At 37.8% G+C, this 6,000-nt stretch overlaps 1 protein-coding gene across 2 annotated transcripts in view; it reads right to left on the bottom strand.

Annotated features, from left to right (window-relative positions):
- kif26ba (kinesin family member 26Ba) overlaps positions 1 to 6,000 on the bottom strand; it is a 108,597-nt gene that overhangs the window by 98,907 nt on the left and 3,690 nt on the right. The window lies entirely within an intron of this gene.

Genomic DNA, 6,000 nt, shown 5'->3' with positions numbered 1-6,000 from the left:
AAAACTGGGATGATGTGGTCATCTTGTTTTTATTCTTTTAATCCTTTGTTGACATTTGTTGCAAATTTGTCTGAAACCACTTCTGGTCTGGATGCAGTAGAGGCAAAAACACAAATGATTATCTTTTTAAATATATAATTGTAAATATATTTGGGAAGTAAGCGTTTAAGCCGGAGATTATTAATTTCCAAATGCATGTCAAAAATGTTGATAGACATTTACATTTACAATCGAGCTTTACTACAGTAAAGCCCGATTGTGGTAAAAGAGCAGAGCGTTGTTGTCCTGGAACAGTACTGATAACTGTGAAACAAAGTAACACCAGTGGCCCAGCAGCAGTAAGCAAAAACTAAAGCTGGAAGAGTCAGAAAATACCTTAAAACTAGCAAAACAGTTTCCTTTCACATTTTACAGAAATTCATTTCTGAATCCCAAAGTTAAAGCAGCACTATGTAACTTTTCCACCTTAATATAATATTTCCAGAGTCATTGTGATGGTGCATCAACTTCCAACAGGTTTAATGACACCTCTGTCATGGTCTGAGGGGTTTGTATCGCCTTCACTGGCACTATGTAACTTCGTGGTGGATGGTAGGAACCCTTCCACACTACTGGTAAAGCACTACCACTGTTGTCCAAAGGAGCCGCCAAACTCAACAAAAGCTGAAAGTTACGTTGTGCTGCTTTAAAAACCAATGATTTACCCCTCTAGCAAAAAGGGGTAAAGATTTTCAGACAGTCTCCAAAATCTGTTGTCAAATGCTCCTTCAGTTGATTTTGATTTATGGAAGTTGTTTTTCCAGCCTTTTGCTACTTCTGTTCCAAATTTTTCGACATGTAATGCTGGCATCAAATCAAAACTAACTTATATTTCCCATGAAATGGCAAAAAGATATTTCAATATGTGATATGTTGTTTATGTTATGTTGGCAGTTTCAAATTATTAGACAGACAGACAGACAGACAGACAGACAGACAGACAGACAGATAGATAGATAGATAGATAGATAGATAGATAGATAGATAGATAGATAGATAGATAGATAGATAGATAGATAGATAGATAGATAGATAGATAGATAGATAGATAGATAGATAGATAGATAGATAGATAGATAGATAGATAGATAGATAGATAGATAGATAGATAGATAGATAGATAGATAGATAGATAGATAGATAGAGTCCTCATCTTCACTACAGCTTCCATACTGTTCAGTTCACACCATTTATGGAGCCAGCTTTCTCCTTTTTTTAGTTTATTTAGTCAGTTGTCACTGGCTGAAGGCTGAAGGCTGAACCTCAACACACAACAGGAAAGAAAAGCAAAAAAAAAAAAAATTAAATGTACTTCTTGCATCCTGAAGTAATTCCCGTTTGTACAACACATCTCACGCAGAGTCTCCTGTAGTCCCGCATGTACAAACTATCAACTACAGACAAGGTCTGCACTCAATTATCAAAATATCCTCCGGTATATTATGTGAAAACAGCTTATAAAAAATTACCTCACACATTGTAAAAGCTGAATGGGAGAGAGCAACAAGAATAGCATGCTCTTTGGATGAAACTCCTCTGACCAAGATGCAGATGAGGCCTCCCTGCGCGGTATGCAGAGACCTCCTAAAGGCACACTGGCCTTGGCTTCAGTTCACTTTGTTTAGGTGTCACATGTTGATGTGATTCAATCTCAAGTGATTCTTAATGTTGTATACAGCACAGCGCTTGAAAACACCACAAGTTTAAAGTTAAACACTGCCGGAATGTCATTATTTCAACTGTGAGGGGTTTCAAAACTGAAAAACATCACCAGGAAACTGTCCAGTGCACAGATTTCAAGTACATGACTTAATTAACATAAGTTAGGGCCATATTTATTCAGCTGTTGGCATTTCTAATGTGTGCTGATTCGAAATCTAATTGGATTAAAGCATTATTATTATTAAACTGTATAAAGAGTACAAACACATTAAGGGAATAAAACGTTGGGCTTAAACTGGTAAGAGAACTTGGGGGTTATGATAACTTGGGCATTAACCATGAAATAAAAACACATTAAAAAAAATATCTGCATGTGATTATCTTTTTTTTTGTACTACTTCCCTCTGAATGTAATTATTTATATTATTAGTGGCATAAATAAAAAGTCCAAAATGTATGCACAGCAGATATTGCTGCTGATGGCTGTTTAAAGTTTTAAAGAGTTACATGCAGGAGGACACATCAATGGGTCTGCAAAACATAAACATTGTAAGTGGATGTATGATATTTATACCTAGGGGAAACTCCAACACCAAAGTGCTCTGTACTTCAAATGGCAAAGTCAAATACACAAAAAAAGAATCACATCTGAAAGCAATCTTATTAAATCTTGGGTCACCAGTAAAAGGTTTTCATGTGAATATACTCACAAACATGCCCTTCTTTGGATTTATTGTTATGTCTCATGTGGAACTGTATATGTTTCACTTTCTAAACATGAATGGTTTTGTCTTTCTGTTGATCTAAAACAGACTCTCTGCTGGTGACTAAAAACACATGCATGCCTTCACACACTCACACACACTCACGTACACATGGAGTGACCCAATTTCCTGAGCTGAACTGGACCAACCAAAAACAGATCATCCTCTACCCATTTATGATTTGGGCGTGGATATAAGGGATGAACACTCCGTCACACACGGCGAGAAGCACACATACACCAGCGGACCAGGGGCAGAGGCCTTAAGTGAGTGCAGCTGTATAGCCAGATGTGCTTTTGAGTGGTGCATGCATTTTCTGCGAGTGTCTAAAACCTGAAAGCACACTCAGCTCTTTCTAATCCTTCAATAGAGCACAGTTTTTTCCACTCACACTAACACAGAACTTCACTCATCAAAATGACCCGGCCCCCCTAGGTGCTCCTTCATCACGCTGACTGATGAACAGTTGTAATAAAATGGACAAAGCAACCAAAAATGGATTAGTGCATAATTTAAGGAGACCAGTTAAGTCAAACCAGAAACACAACACATGCAATCTGCAGTGTAATCTTCTGCCTCTGCCTATGATGTCACTCACTCCTCCAATCTTCATCGCCTATGTCTTCACATGTAAACTGCCAAGGTTACTGACTTGTATGTGCGCGCACACACATGCACATGCAACAAACTGCAAACATGCAAACAGCAACATTTTCAAAGAGAGCCGTGAAGGTCATCATTATCATATTAACTCCTCTACATGAGAATGAGTGTGTGTGTGTGTGTGTGTGTGTGTGTGTGTGTGTGTGTGTGTGTGTGTGTGTGTGTGTGTGTGTGTGTGTGTGTGTGTGTGGACCTGTTTTGCTCATGCTGTAAGGACAAACCTGTTTACAAAACTACATTGTGGGGACTGTGTGTGCTCACTTCAGGACAAAAGCAACGCACAGTTACAAGAATCACCACATTTCAAGGAAAAAGCTCAGCTTAAGATGGGGGTTAAAGTTAGGCAAACAGAGGCTGGCAGTCCTCCAAAAAGTTAATCTAGGTCGATGCGATGTCCTCTGCAATAGTGACCCTTTATGTATTCATATTTATGAGACAAACAGAAGTGAGTGCACGTGGGTGTGTGTGTGTGTGTGTGTGTGTGTGTGTGTGTGTGTGTGTGTGTGTGTGTGTGTGTGTGTGTGTGTGTGTGTGTGTGTGTGTGTGTGTGTGTGTGGTTGTGTGGTTGTGTGTGTATTAGTAACAGTTGGTGAATGTGGTTTGAATTCTAGCTGTGCAGGGGTCACACGTGTCCCACTCTTCAGTCGGAATAATATGAGGTCTCAAACTGACAGTAAACCAAAAACACACACACAACCACACCCACAGAAATGCTGCTCTGGCACTTTTGGTGAAGGATTATTAGGTCACAGAACCTCACAAAGGACATTAGTTCAGCTTTTCTTTGTCAAAGAACACCTGCGCTGGTCAGTTTATTCTTGTCTGGGATGAAAGGGGAAAAAGTAGATAAAAAAATGAAAGAAATAAAGGAAATTGTACCTGAATAAAATGAATTGACTTAAGCTAATTACTTATGACCCAGAGGTATTTCGGAGCAAGAGAACAAACCCCTGCCAGAGCAGCTCATGGCCAAGCAGTAGAAATGAGAGCTGGTATACTTTTACTTAATAGCATGACAGAACAGAGTAAATGTGTATTTGATTTAAGAGTAAACCTTTGTTTTGAACAGGATGAATAATATACTATAAAAAATAACATTTATTCAGTGCGTGACAGCATAGAAAAAGGGGTCTGAAGTGACGGATAACTCAAAAATTGAAAGGTAATAGACACTAAGTCTGAAAATTCATGAAGCAGTGAGCAGTTCAGATTTGTAGCTTATAATGACAATAGACTCCCAGTGAAAAATGATCCAGCTACTTCATCTTTATCTCCACCCAACATCATGATTCACCACCTGTACCATGAACGTGGGTAGCACAAAGCTGTAGGACAGATCTCAAAAGAGTTAAACTCTTTAGAAGAAGGAGGAGGAATGAAGTCGAGTGGCCCAATCCTCTAAATCCAACGGCTAATAACGGAGCTGAAGCATTGTGAGTGAAAAGGGTGCTTTTGCACTTTACCCTGGTCGTATTTTGCCTGAAACATGCCATGAATGTCAGTTGTGTCTCTCTTAACCGGATACCAGTTTTTTTCATACCATAATTCAATAGCTTAGTTTATTGTTTTCACTGGTGCATGTTGAAACATAAGAAATGTTCTTTAAGGGAAGTGAGTTTATCCTTAAAGGTCAAAGGTGCTCCAAAGAAAAAGAATCCCGTCACATGTTTTACTCAATGTCCAGACAAGCCCACATAACAAAAAAGATGAGAAAACAGTAACATGATCAGGCTAGAAGGCCTGACTGATATTGAATTTAATTGGAAAAATACTTTTTATAATAGTAAAAAAAAAAGAAAATTACATTATTGGAGTACCGGTAAACATTTTTGGGTAAAAAAACTCAATCTAAGGTACAAGTAAATACGCTTGTGGTAATTTAGATATGTAGTCTGCTATTGCTGAATAATTAAGTGCACTAATTAAATGAATTTCGCACATAACAAAGGCTGCAGTTACACATGCATTATGCAGATTATGACTAAATCATAAAACAAAGCTGCCCACTGGTTTTACAAAAGTCCCTATGTCTTCTTCGTGAGGAGTCGTGGGGGCAGGCACAAAATAACTGTTTTACAAAATGTGTCAGATGCACATGTTTGCTCTGCTGAGTGTGAAATTGCTGCGACAAGAGTCATTGTGTTGCATCCATGGTGTGCACAGCAACTTTGCATTAAGCCTATCTGATTTTGGCTCCCAATCCATTTTCTGATTATACTTTGGAGCTGAACCCAATGTGCCCAATGGGACAAAATCATTATTAACTTCAAATTCTTAATGAATAAATCCTTAAATAATGACAAATACTTGGGGTTTTATTCACCCTAAGGTTGTGTTTGCTCTGTGTAGCCTATACTTGTGCTTTGTTACTGTTGGTCCAGTGATACATTTGAACTTTGTTGCATTATAATTTGATCAAAGGTTTACCAACTATCAGTTCTATCTAATTCCCAAAAGTCCTCACAATTTCCAGCTATCAAAGTCCTATATTTGTATCCAAATCCAGTGTCCACTTTTGTTACTGACCCACAGGCTGTATATCAGCAAACTTGTAACCAATGAAATGTCCTCTGCAGTCACAAGTTGGATTCAGTCAGCTGCAGCTTTAGAAGATCAAACCCAAGAGGACAAATGAATAAAAGAACTGCAGGAGGATTTTCATTTTCTTTTCCTTTGAGCCTTTCCTTGATATTCTTATGTTATTTAATTATGCATTTGTATGTTATTTATATTTTAAAGTAAAAAAAAAAAAATGACAGAAAAATACAAAATGGCTCCTCAGTGACAACAAGCGTGAATATCAATTATTATTGGCACATGTTTTTTATTTTACCTATTAATCCTAATTTAAAGAAATGCTAAACTATTTGAT

This window comes from Cololabis saira, chromosome 2 (genome assembly GCF_033807715.1).
Source record: "Cololabis saira isolate AMF1-May2022 chromosome 2, fColSai1.1, whole genome shotgun sequence".
NCBI classification, from domain to species: domain Eukaryota; kingdom Metazoa; phylum Chordata; class Actinopteri; order Beloniformes; family Belonidae; genus Cololabis; species Cololabis saira.
Note: the sequence above shows the minus strand (reverse complement) of the source record. Positions and strands in the feature narration are given on the sequence as shown.